Here is a 14,244-nt window from a genome sequence, read left to right as displayed (position 1 = left end):
ATAATTCCTTTATTTATATAGTGCACACAGATTACTCAGCGCTGCACAGAGATTGCCAAATTTGTCTCTGTCCCCAATGGGGCTCACAATCTAATCAAGCTACCAGTATGTTTTGGATAGCAAATACATGCTGACTATCCTATATTTTACTCACAATGGAAGTTAAGCTAACAGGCTTATAATTGTTTTTAGATCTAGAACATTTTTAAATACTGCCACCACATTTGCCTTGCGCCAGTCACTTGGCACTGTACTGGTCATTAATGTGATCCATCGGGTTCTAGAACCTTGTACACATTTATTTTATTGAATTTAAATTTATTGTGTTTATTTTTTGCATTTATATACATAACCCCTTAGTGACACGGTCTGAAAAGGCTCTAGTGACTGGCTATTTTTAGCGGTGGCTAAAGGGCCATAACATTTTTCATGGTATACTTTTTATTGGGTTTTTCAAAACTACCTTAAAATAAACCACATCTCCCTACTCCCTAGGGTCTCCAGGTGTCCAGACACCGTTTCGTGCTTCAGTGGCTTGTGCAGGAGCAGTAGAAAACTGAAGCAACATCTAAATACGTTGCTGCAGACACCGGACTTTAGAGGTCAGCGGGTGGTCTGAGACGAGTTAAAGAATTCTTTGAAATATGCATAACTTGTCCACATTCTATTTAACTTTTTTAAATAAGTGGTTCTCTCTCTCTTTCAATATGATCTTAGTCAACAAGTGGTAGCTATTTGTGCCATCACAATGCTTATCGTAAAGCCATTGTTCCAGTGTCCCATCAGTAGCTAACAAAAAGATTTAACACATACAAGTGCTACTGAATAAATTTTTCCAGTAATTCAATTAAAAAAATGAAGCTCAAATATTAAAAAAGGGTCATTACAAACAGAGCAAATTTTTCAAGTGCTTATTCATTTTAATGTTGATGATTATGGCTCATAGCCAAGGAAAACCCAAAAGTCATTATCTCAGAAAATTGGAGTAATTAACTAAAAACAACTGCAAGTGTTTCCTAAACTTTTAAAAAGGTCCTTTAGTCTGGTTAAGTACGCAACACAATCATAGGGAAGACTGTTGGCTTGACAGATATCCAGTAGGTAGTCATTTCCACTCCACAAGGAAGGCCGGTCACAAAAGCTCACTGATAAAGAAGCTGGCTGTTCATAGAGTGCTACATCAAAGCATATTAATGGAAAGTTAAGTGGAAGGAAAACATGTGGTAGAAAAAGGTGCACAAGAAACAGGGATAACTGTAGCCTTGATAGGATTGTTAAGAAAAGACCAATCAAAAATTAGGGGAGATTCACAAGGAGGGGATTGCTGCTGGGCTAAGTGCTTCAAGAACCACCACACACAGATGCATCTTGGACATGGGTTACAAGCGTCGCATTCCAATGCGCAGAAGAAAAAAAGAATTGGACTTTCCAGAGTCTGGAAGAAAACTATTGAGGCACACAATCCTAGCTGCTTGAGGTCTAGTGTAAAGTTTCCATGATCAGTAATGGTTTGGGGAGCCATGCCATCTGCTGGTGTAGGTTTACTGTGTTTTATCAAAAACAAAATAAGCGTAGCCATCTACCAGGAAACTTTAGAGCTCTTCCTGCTTCTCTGTTGACAAGCTTTTTTGAGATGGAATATTCATTTTTCAGCAGGACTTTGAACCGTTCCAAACTGCCAAAAGTACCAATACCTGGTATGATAACCACAGTACCACTTTGCTTGACTTGTCTGACCTTAATTGTATAGAGAATCTTTGGGGTATTGTTAAGAGGAAGATGAGAGACACTGGACCCAACAAGGCAGACAAGCTGAAGGCATCTCTGCAATGCCATCAGCTGCCCCCCCCCCCCGTGCGATGTAGCATTAATGCAGTGTTTCATGCAGAAGGAGTCTTGATTGAGTCCATATACTGTACATACTTTTCATTTGGCCATTTGGTCTTATGTAATATTAACATTATTTTTTGAGTTGGTGGTGCTCATTTAATGAGGGCCCCGCGGACCGCACTTTTGTCAGACATAACGATGATTTACGTTTTGCGCCACTGGAACAGGGATTTAAAAGTGGTTTTTGGCACACGTGATCGGATTTCACGTGTTCATGCGACCAGCTTTCATGCGACACAAATCGGGGCGGGCCGTTGGATGATCTCGATTTTATATATTCACTTTTTGAATTGAAACTTTCTGCTGATATTCTTATTTATTGAGAAGCAATTGCATATTCACTTAGGGAACTTTCCAGAATGTTATTGTTGTAGTTGCTGTAAAATGCAAGCACTCATGTGAAAGGAACTTTTTGAAAATGCTTGATTTCTGGAATTAATAGAACTGATTGTACCAATAATGCTCCAACATTAGTTGTATAGTGCTGTACAGAACACATAAAAGAATATGATATAATAATGTAGTGCTACATAAAAAATGTTAGTCCCTTTTGGTATGCTAGGCGACCGGATTGAACATGATAATTACATCTTCTATATATTATGGCTATAAAAATAGATAAGGTTTTTAGTGAATGTCTCCATAGATCAAGGGTACTTTACTTAAGTGTTAACACTAATGCTGCTTTATTGATACAATGAGATTACAGATGTTCATAGAGGCATTTCCAGGTATTGTCAAAGCTGTAATCATTATCTCCACCGCTTTTTACTCTAAATACTGGTGTTCTTCACTTTAAAAAGAATCCCTTCTACAGCCTTAGCAGTTTTCAGTTAAACTTCTCACTGTGAATAAATCGTCTATTGTGTTCTCCACGTAAGTAAGAATGAGAAAGACGTCAGCATATGATGCACATTACTTGAACCAATGTATTTTTAACATTCTTTTGAATGTTGAACTTCTTTCATCTCTTCTGTAAGTAGGAGCATCCACCTACACACTGAACTGGGACACAGATGGGAGTCTGTTTTAAATACGAGATAAAATGTAATCGGTTACTGTACTTCCATATTCTTTCCAACTTAATGGGTTATAAGCAGTGCAGTTTTCTTGTGTACTCTATTTATTTATATCGTGTTGGTTGAAATTGGGGTTCAATTGTTTCATCCGTATTTCATGACAAAAATCGGTTTGGGATCCGGATCTTTGCAATCGATTTTGAGTTGAAGGTCGACTAATTCGGAATAGAAAAATAATTAATTTGAATTTCTACTAATCCAGAATTAAAAAAGAATTACATTTGAAGTTCCATTAACTCCTTCAAGACCAAGTTTTTTCGCACTTTTCACTCCTATCCTTCCACAAGCCATAACGTTTTGATTTTTTTTAGTTTATAAATCTATATGTTAGCTTGTTATATGCTAGTTAAGTATTATTTTCTAGTGGCACCATTTAACATTTTGTGCCATGTGGTGAATTTGTCAAAATAACACGTTATAGGTTTTATTAGTACAGCTATCGATGTGCAGTTGAGAAGATACCTCACCATTATTCTTTGGATCAGTTAGATTGCAGTGATACCAAATTAATTGTAGATTTACTACTTTTATATTACAGTTTGCCTAATAATGACAGTTATGGGAACCTTTAACAGGCTCCCAGCTGTCACTGCAGAGTGATGACATCATGGAGGGCACCGACCACCCTTTAATGATGGCAGTGCCCAGCAGTATACCTGTTAGGTGCTGTGGTTGAACCCAACTGCTGCAACAGGTTAACTGTCGCAATTGGTGCCAGCAAAGACAGCAGCAGTTCCTGCCAGGTGTCAGCTGTGTAATACATCAGAGATTGAGGAGAAGGGAACATGGCACTGCACATTGTGGCCATGTTTGCTTGGCTAGTGTTACTGCTGTGTTGGCAGCTTTCTTCTCCTCCGCCTCTTACATTTACATCACCACATGTACTTCAAACTGTCCCCCCAGACACTTGTCTAAATTATTTTATTTTATTTGTTTTGTTTTTTTTTAATTTCTTTATTTTTTATTTTAATGATTATTTTAAGTACTTTACCCAACCCATTTGTAATTGCCCTGTTTAGAGATGAGCAGACCAAAAATGTTGCCTGGATTCACATTGCGTCTTTTATGGCAGTGAGAGGAAAGGCTCAGTGTTTCCCATTACATCTTTTATGGCAGTGAGAAGAGGACTATTCTTCCCTCCTGGTCATCACAGATTCCACATACATCGTTCATTACAGTTTCCCTGAAAATGTTAGTGTGCCTGTTTTCTTTTATTATATCCAATGTAGAATTGATACGATATATTCAAGTGCCAAATCTATTTTATTAATTATGGAGAAACATGCAAGATGCATCATTGATTCTTTGAAAATCTCTAGCTCAGGGGTTGTGGCATATCTGGGAAAACAAGAGCAGGATAAAGTGCTTTGCCAATATTGTAAAACCTTTGGATACAGCAACCAAGACATTTATGTTTGTTCTTATTAGCATCATACTAATCCTTCTTGGTACCATCACAGTGGAGTAACAGCAATACCACAGAGGAATCAATATATAATGCGTGGTAAACAAAAAATGTTCTAGATCATAAACTTACTGCAGAACTTAATGAACATTATCAATCAAAAATGAAGAAAATTTGGTCCCAGAAAATGGCATGCAAACATTTGCTTTAGGTATTACTGCATGCTATTCACTGACAGGAACACTTTTCTGATCCATATATTAGTGTGCGCTACTTTTACTGACCACACTTTTCTGATGTACATATTTGTGTGTGCTATTATCACTGACCACACTTTTCTTTACAAGGTAGAAATACTCAATATTCTCTGATTTGAGCAACTTTGCCAACAAGGCATGATTGATGATGACGATTTATCATTTTACTGTGGCTGAATACTAGATGGAGAGACACAATCTTCAAGATTTTGTTGGATGATGCAGTAGATGCTAATAATCAGGTCTGGTGTTTGCAAGCATTGCTGTATAATCCAGTAAGAATATCCCTGCAGTGATGCAATTCTTCAGGGTGCCATTATAATAGCAATTATTACAGGCTTCGAGCTGTCCCTAATAAAAGGAACATCTTCTATATACCTAAGTGCCCTGTCAAGGGAAATTGCTGCTGTTTCACAAGTTTCTGCCTAGCTTACTGACCATGTGATGCGTATCAAGCTCTACCTGGATTTCTTGTGTGTAATAACATCTGGATCTGTGACCATGCTCTTATATTGCAGAGTCACATGGCCAGCCCAACCAATCACAGGCATGCCTGCAGAGGATATGCCTGAAGTTGCAAAGGGGCCGGAAGCTGCTTGATTGGATGCTTCTGCTGTCAAGCAGGATCACACATTTTTACCAAACACTTACTCAGATACCAAATAATTATGTGTGTTTGGGCTCTGTGTCTTTGATTGCTGAACCTGTGAAATTCGGTAGAGATCAGAACTTTGCAGTTTGGGTGTGCACATTTTAAAAAAAATATAGACTGTTGAAACAACTTATCTAGAGCTCATCTCAAATTTTATTAGAAGGTCAAAATAAAAGATGAAATACAGTTATTTAAAAAAATGCTGATCTTATAAAATTTACTAGGAATGTTTTAATATTGATTTACACAATATAATTTATGCAGCATCAACATATTTATGCCACAGAGTTCATTTCCTCACATAGCTTATCACTAATTTGAATAGTTCCTGGCAAGGTTGGTTAATGTGAATTTGCTGGCTCTTTGTCAGGCTAACTTCCAGGAACAGCTTTAAATTACTCCATTACTGAGATGTTCAATCCGGAACTAAGGAGACAAAGGCAGGCAATAGGATATCATTATTGAAATCCCAGTAGAATTGATTGAGATGAAGGAGAAAACTGTTACATTATATACATACATTTGAGCTAAATAAACTTTACAGCCAACCAATACATTGAGAAACAGAGCCTCTCATTGTCTCCAATTCATTAAAGAGGCTGAGAGCTCAGAAACAGTTAAACCACTGCTTCTTAGAACTCCATCAAGGTACAAAAGCATTAGGGCTATGCTTAATCTACAATGACATTCCCCATCCACAAACATTTTCTTCCTGCAACTGGCACATTTTACTTATAAATACTTCATAATCTCAGTGATGAAGCCATTTTCCATGATGGTGATATGACGTAAAATTCTGCAGTGCCAGATTCTTGTTTCTGGAATGTACGATATTAAATGCCAAGAGGAAGATCTTCACCATCTGATGTTCTGATTATACTTCTTCTCAAAAGTAAATGATAAAAAAGATACCTAAGCATCTTCAGTATGATCGTTTTTCAATTGACTTTTTTCCTGCAGCCATGTGGAAGCTTTTTCTAGTGTTCATCTAACTTAGGTCTTACCAAGCATGTCTAGTGTACTAATGGGTCGTGCAAATCTATTATTCATTGCCAGAGCATCTATTATAAACTCAGGGCAAAAATGTCTCTTGTGTTTTTAGTTTCCTGCTCTACTTTGAAATGCTATTTAAAGGAACAGAGTCCATGTACAACAACTCTCCTTTAGATATTGATTTGGTTTTATTTCCATGTACTGCACACCTAGTTTTGTAGCTTTATTAAAACTACTTACAATATTATGTACAGTAAGATCCCACTGAGCCACTGAAACTGCTCTTACCCCTAAATTATGGTACAAGACTTTTAAAGCTTTTCTGTTTTATCTGACCCAACTTGAACCTTTGTTCCTGAGATGATTCCTGTCTTCACAGAATATTCACAGTGTTGCCCCTGACAGGCAGAAGTAATCAATTGCTGCACCATCCCCCAGTTGCTGTGTATGAGTCATCCAGCTCAGGTTGATTAGTCCTGTCTGGACAGTTCAGGTAGTTATTAAAACTACTTACAATATTATGTACAGTAGGATCCCACTGAGCCACTGAAACTGTTCTTACCCCTAAATTATGGTACAAGAAAACTTTCCTGTTTTATCTGACACCAAGATCTAAGGAGTTAGCAGTTTATTTAAATCCTGTAGATTGTGAAGTGTGGCCACTGTGGACAACCCAACTTGAACCTTTTTATTCCTAAGACGATTCCTGAACATTTCTTTCAGTGTGTGAGGGCACATTATCACTGTAAAGATGGCCAGGGTCATTTGCTAAAATACTCCCATGAAAAGGTGTAACATAGGCACCATGTTGTACATATCCAGAAAGTGCTGAAATCTGGATGCCTCCAATTGCTATTATAAGAATTTAGGAGCTTTATGCTTACAGTCAGGACATTGAACTGAGTCTGTGAACAGTATACAGTGTGTTTCTAAGACCGTCCCTGTAGTAAGTGCATGCAATCCAAATGTTATTGTCATATTAATATATGGATATTCCATAGATAAGTCCCTATATAACAAAAATGTAGTTCCAACAGCGTTAAAGTGTAACCGTCATTCTGAGCAAAAAAAAACAAAAACAAACCATAATTCTGCTCCAGATGTCCCTGCGAATCCTTCCTCAAAGTATTTTCCCCCTCGGTCCTCATTTAGTACCTTTTTTGGCCCATAGCAACCAGGGTTTCCAGCTCTCAAAAAAACTACAATGAGCAAGATGGAGGGGCGGAGCCTGCCTCCTGTCACCTCATCACAATCGCCTGCTGCTGACTACTGAAACCAGAGCTATCGATAGGTCTATATATGTCTATATTTGCATGTAGGGGAAGAATACCCCCATAAACTTTCCCTATCAGTTTCTGATTTTAATATTTTCTACTTAACTTAATATAAAATATTATCTTTTTAAAATAAAGAATAAAAGTTCATTTTTACTGCCACTTTCCCCTCTTTCTTTCTGAAGACGGAATGTCCATAGTAACAGCTATCTCAGCAGTCACTGTCATCTAGGGGAAGTCTGCAGAATACAAGAGGAAGGAGCAGGATTCTGGTAACTAATCCAATTGAAAAGTGCTTAAAATTACCTGCCCTACAACATATCAAAAGTTTTTTGAAATGACGGTTACACTTTAAATATAAAGCAAGAAATTATCCAGTTTGGAATTTTGAACTAATCTACATAACTTATTCTCAGTAGTAGACACTGGGTGAGATTCATGAAAAGTGTTGCAAAGTAGAACACTAGATAGCTAAATTACATGGTTTTATACCCGCCTCTTGAAGAATCAGATGTGAAACGTGTGTCAGGGCGGGGTGAACTTGAGCTTAGGTTCACAGGTATGATTTGGAAAACTTTATTGTAATCCTCTTGAGGAGTCTAGCAACCAAGAAACATTGAGTAGCCAAATAGGACATTGAAAGCTCTGATTCTTTATTATAAGTTCCTTACCTTACTACCCACATTACACAGGTTCCCCCTTTCATCTTTTGGACTAGCGGTAATATTTGAACTATTGTTTTGTATGTTTCTTTAAATTGTATGAAATAAAAATATCTATTATACGTGTGGTTTGGTGATATATGCCCTAAAGTTGTAGGGTAAATCAGAAAATTGCAGGGGTTAACCCATGAAAATAGACAGTTTTTTTGCTGAATTAAACTTTTGCAGCGTCTGATGCTGCATGATAAATCTAACATAGTATAACACTCTCTTTTCATCCTTTGCACTATAGATTAGTTGGTCTAGTTTACACTAGAAAACTGCACCAAAAGTTTGATACATTTGCAAAGTTTTTGGCACACAGACTCCCCCCCCCACACCTTTTTCTGAGGCCATGCCACAGTTATAATAGTTGAAAAAGTGTTAAAAAATTAATCTAAAACCCCTAATAAATGTGGTACAAAGTCCAAGTAACAACTGTTCAATCTTTTGCAACCAGTTTGATAAACCTTCCAAATAAGGTTTACATTTATTATCATTTATTTATAGAGCAACATTATTCTATAATGCTGATTCACGTACATTACATTAAGACAAGAATAAAGTATAAATATAAAAACTACAATGATCTGGAAAGTGTAAGGAGGACCCTCCCCAATAAAGCTCGCAGTCTATATATACTTACCATTTGCTTTTATGCATTATGAATAGAGATGGGCAAATCGATTCTAATGATTCTAACTTCGGTTAGAATTTCAGGAAAAATTCGATTCGTCACGAAGCCGAAGCTTATGCTGATTCGCGGGAACGAAGTTGTTTTTTTCCCCTCATGTTTCTGCTAAATGGGCACGAGAACAACGTGTTACATGGGGCAGAGAACTCTGGGAAGGATAAAGGAACACCCCCGATGACATCTGCAGACCTGTAAGCCAATCAGCGACCGGCAGGCTTATGTGATGTCACACAGCCCTATAAAATCCAGCCATTTTCTATCTCAGCACTACACACTTCATGTTGTAGCGTCCAGCTGCTGCTATTGTGCTGTGTGATTCTTGCTGCAATCCCTCGCTGTTCTCTAAGGGGGTTCTATATACTCCAAATAGCAGTTCTATTTAGTGACAAAATCGAATAGGAAGAAATCTGTTTGACATTTATGCATCTGCAGTAGCGATTGGTGGACCAATCCCTGGTCGTTCTTTAAGGGGGATCTGTATACCCCAAATAGCAGTTCTATTTAGTGACAAAATCAAATCGGAAGAAATCTGTTTGACATTTATGCATCTGCAGTAGTGAGCTGTCAGTTGTGGGTTATCTGTATAACGCACATTGCCACACCTTTTGGGGGCTCTAGTTTACAGCCAGATTTACGTGTGAAATCCACATAGTTTATACAGTGATTTTCGCTGAAATTACACTGTCAGTTGTGGGGTATCTGTATAACGCACATTGCCATACCTTATTGTGGCTCTAGTTTACAGCCATATTTACGTGTGAAATCCACATAGTTTATACAGTGATTTTCGCTGAAATTACACTGTCAGTTGTGGGGTATCTGTATAACGCACATTGCTATACCTTATTGTGGCTCTAGTTTACAGCCAGATTTACGTGTTAAATCCACATAGTTTATACAGTGATTTTCGTTGTAATTACACTGTCAGTTGTTGGGTATCTGTATAACTAACATTGCCATACCTTATTGTGGCTCTAGTTTACAGCCATATTTACGTGTGAAATCCACATAGCTTATACAGTGATTTTCGCTGAAATTACACTGTCAGTTGTGGGGTATCTGTATAACGCACATTGTAATACCTTTTGGGGGCTCTAGTTTACAGCCAGATTTACGTGTCAAATCCAAGTAGTTTATACAGTGATTTTCGCTGAAATTACACTGTCAGTTGTGGGGTATCTGTCGCGGAACTGCCGTTGTCATCTAGTGGCAGTGAATTGATCAACAACCCAAAGGTTGTTGAATGGTTGACTAGGTCATGCAATTCCTCAAATATAACATCTGACAACCCCAGCCAAGAGTTCGTGGGTTCCTCTGATACAACAATTAGTTGTCATGGCCCAGGAGCAGGTCAGCGGCCCTCATCTGTCCTCAACCAGGCTCTGTCCTGTTCCTTTCCCGCAGCCAGAGAGCTACTAGGTGGCCTGGGCTCAGCGCCACTATTCAGCGAGTACGAAGTGTTTGAGGACAGTCAGCAGCTGCTTTGCAGTGAAGAGGTGGGGCAGACTTCCGTTGCTTCCTGCAGTAGGCAGGCTGTGCATACTGACACCAGTGAGGAGAGTAGCAGTGACCGGGAAATGCAAATTGATGATGATGCAGCCGATCGCACTTGGGAGCTGGGTGTAGCAGGGGATTCATCATCGTCGGACGAAGAGAGTGTCAGCTTGCGGAGCAGCTTGCGGAGCAGCCGCTACTATGGCTGTGAGTCAGCAGTGTGGCAGCAGTGCGAGGACGGGAGCCAAACGTCCACGGGGTACAAATACCGATTTGCAGGCCCAAATAAGCAGTGGCACAGGGGCTCAGCGAGGCAGCGGTGGTAGTAGTCGCTCAGTGCAGAGTGTTGGCGGTAAAATTACCACTTCAGTGGTGTGGCAGTTTTTTGTAAAGGCACCAGAGGAGCCGAGCGTGGGTATATGTCGTATCTGCGGGCAGAAAGTAAAGCGTGGCCAGGGAGATAACCTTGGCACCAAGGCTTTGCGCCAACACATGCAGCGTCACCATCCAATGGCCTGGGAGAAACGGGTGTCAGATGCGGTCCATCCTGCAGGCGCAGCAACAGCAGCAGCACCTAGTGGAACATATGCTGTTTCAGCAAGTCAAGGCTCCAGCACCTCTGCCGAAGGTAGCTGTTTGTCTTTGACATCATCTCCCGGTCCAGATGCTCCTGCTCCTCACTACGCATGGCACCTTCAGTCGTTGAGCGAGGCAATTACAAAAAGACAACTCTATGCGTCCAGCCATCCTTAGGTGCAGAAGCTGACCGTGCTCTTGTCGAAGTTGTTGGTACTGCAGTCTCTCCCTTTCCAAGTCGTGGACTCTGCACCCTTCAGAGAACTAATGGCTTTTGCCGAACCGAGGTGGAGAGTTCCAAGCCGCAATTTTTTTTCCAAAAAGGCTGTGCCAGCCCTTCACCAATATGTACAACAGAAGGTGGGCCAGTCCTTGAGCTTATCAGTTTCTTCCAAGGTGCACGGCAGCGCGGACGTGTGGAGCTGTAATTATGGTCAGGGCCAGTCTATGTCCTATACGGCCCACTGGGTGAATGTGCTTCCTGCCCAGCCACACCAACAACTTCCACAAGAGACAGCGCTTTCTCCTCCACGTTGTCAAACTGCTGCTCCTGCACCACTGTCCGCTTCCTCCTCCTCCTTCTCTACCACCACCTCAGACTCCACAAGTGCTGCTCCATCATACCACATGTGCAGGGCACAGCGGTGTCACGCAGTTCTACACCTGGTTTGCCTGGGTGAACGAAGTCACACAGGGGAGGAACTGCTCCGCGTCATGCAAGAAGAAATCAATGTGTGGCTTTCTCCGCGACAACTAAAAATTGGAACCATGGTGACAGACAATGGGAGGAACATGGTGTCCGCGCTGCACCGAGGAGGGATGGTCCATGCACCCTGCATGGCGCACGTGTTCAATCTGGTAGTCAACAAGTTCCTGAAGTCTTACACCCATTTGCAAGACATTCTAAAAATGGCCAGGACACTGTGCACGCACTTCAGCCATTCTTACAAAGCCAAGCACACCCTCCTCGAGTTGCAGCGCCAGAACGGCCTCCCCCAACATAGTCTGATATGCGATGTTTCCACCCGTTCGAATTCCAGCCTCCATATGTTAGACCGCCTGTATGAACAGAGAAAAGCCATTACACTCCCCTGTGTACCTTTGATGTCAGCCCCTGGCAGCTCATGCGTGACACCTGCTGCTTCTGATGCCACCTTCACATTATATGATTGTGCCACTCTGCAGGCTCCTGCTTCTGATGCCACCTTCACATTATATGATTGTGCCACTCTGCGGGCTCCTGCTGCTGCTGCTTCTGATGCCGCTTTAACACTATATCATTGTGCCACTCTGCGGGCTCCTGCTGCTTCTGATGCCACCAACACACTATATCATTGTGCCACTCTGTGGGCTCCTCCTGCTGCTGCTGCTACTGATGCCACCTTCACACTATATCATTGTGCCACTCTGCTGGCTCCTGCTGCTGCTGTTTTTGATGCCACCAACACACTATATCATTGTGCTACTCTGCCGCTCTTGCTGCTTCTGATGCCACCTTCACATTATATCATTGTGCCACTCTGCGGGCTCCTGCTGCTTCTGATGCCACCAACACACTATATCATTGTGCCACTCTGTGGGCTCCTCCTGCTGCTGCTGCTACTGATGCCACCTTCACACTATATCATTGTGCCACTCTGTGGGCTCCTGCTGCTGCTACTGATGCCACCAATGCACTATATCATTGTGCCACTCTGCAGGCTCCTGCTACTTCTGATGCCACCTTCACACTATATCATTGTGTCACTCTGCAGGCTCCTGCTGCTTCTGATGCCACCTCCACACTACATCATTGTGCCACTATGTGGGCTCCTGCTGCTGCGACTGATGCCACCTTCACACTATATCATTGTGCCACTCTGCGGGCTCCTGCTGCTTCTGATGCCACCTTCACACTATATCATTGTGCCACTCTGTGGCTTTCCCTCTTGCTGACACCATGTTGCTGACACTTGTGGACTCCTGCTGCTGATTCTTCTGTCGCCACCTCCTGTTGCTGCTGCTGCTGATGCCACCTACACACTATATAATTGTGCCACTCTGCAGGCTCCTGCTGCTTCTGATGCCACCAACACACTATATCATTGTGCCACTCTGCGGGCTCCTGCTGCTGCTCATTCTGATGCCACCTTCACACTATATCATTGTGCCACTCTGCAGGCTCCTGCTGCTTCTGATGCCACCTCCACACTACATCATTGTGCCACTCTGTGGGATCCTGCTGCTACTTCTGATACCACCTTCACACTATTTAATTGTGCTACTCCTGCTGCTGCTACTGATGCCACCTTCACACTATATCATTGTGCCACTCTGTGGGCTCCTGCTGCTTCTGATGCCACCTTCACACTATATCATTGTGCCACTCTGTGGCTTTCCCTGTTACTGCCACCATGTTGCTGCCACCTGTGGTATCCTGCTGCTGATGCCACCTCCACACTAAATCATTGTGCCACTCTGTGGCTATGCCTGTTGCTGCCACCATGTTGCTGTCACCTGTGGGCTCCTGCTGCCGCCTCCTCCACACTCTTATCATTGTGCCACTTTGTGGCCTACCATGTTTCCGCCACCTCCATAATTTGTCATTGTGCCACTCTGCAGCCTACTCATGCTGCTGCCAACTGACCGCTGTCTCCCTGGAACACCCTGTGATTTCCATAATGCTGTTTTCACCCTCCATCACTCTATGACGTTGCCACTATGTTTGGTTTTTCCCTTAGTTTCCTCTGTCAGAAGGATGAAAAGCTTCAGGATTGATAGCCAAAAGCAGGAGTGGATACAGAACACAGAGGACATGCAAGTATCCCATTTGCTGCTCATCTCTATTCTGGATCAACTCTTGTTTGTTTTTGGCTTTAGCAATACTGATGGATTATTGATCGATTGAAAGAGGACACTGACGCGTGAAAAGAAGGGCAAAATGATCAGTGACGTCAATGCAAAATTACTGCCGACTTCCTCTGCACTCTTTTGGGGGGCTTTCTACATGTATCCGTGTTTAACAGAACAGGTTCTGTCGCAATCTATGGAATCATCTGATGTTAGTGTAAAAAGAGTGCACTCTTTGATGTTAAAGTGGGATCTTGGCCCTCAGCTCATAGTATCATAGTATCATGCGTTCCTGCTTCGCTTATTTGGGGAAGTTGGCCTATGTAAGTGCACATGGAAGTGAAGAGTGAAGCGATTCTAAGAGCCGCGGCTGTCATGTGCGTGCATGCTAAAACACAGC

The 14,244-nt window shown here is 41.7% G+C and overlaps 1 protein-coding gene across 3 annotated transcripts in view; it reads right to left on the bottom strand.

The window, feature by feature from the left end:
- Nucleotides 1–14,244, bottom strand: part of GABBR2 (gamma-aminobutyric acid type B receptor subunit 2) — a 553,394-nt gene that overhangs the window by 140,088 nt on the left and 399,062 nt on the right. The gene's annotated exons all lie outside the window — the stretch shown is intronic.

The sequence above is a fragment of the Engystomops pustulosus genome, chromosome 5 (assembly GCF_040894005.1).
Source record: "Engystomops pustulosus chromosome 5, aEngPut4.maternal, whole genome shotgun sequence".
NCBI lineage: Eukaryota > Metazoa > Chordata > Amphibia > Anura > Leptodactylidae > Engystomops > Engystomops pustulosus.
The sequence above is the reverse complement of the archived record's forward strand: the minus strand, read 5'-3'. Positions and strand labels throughout refer to the sequence as shown.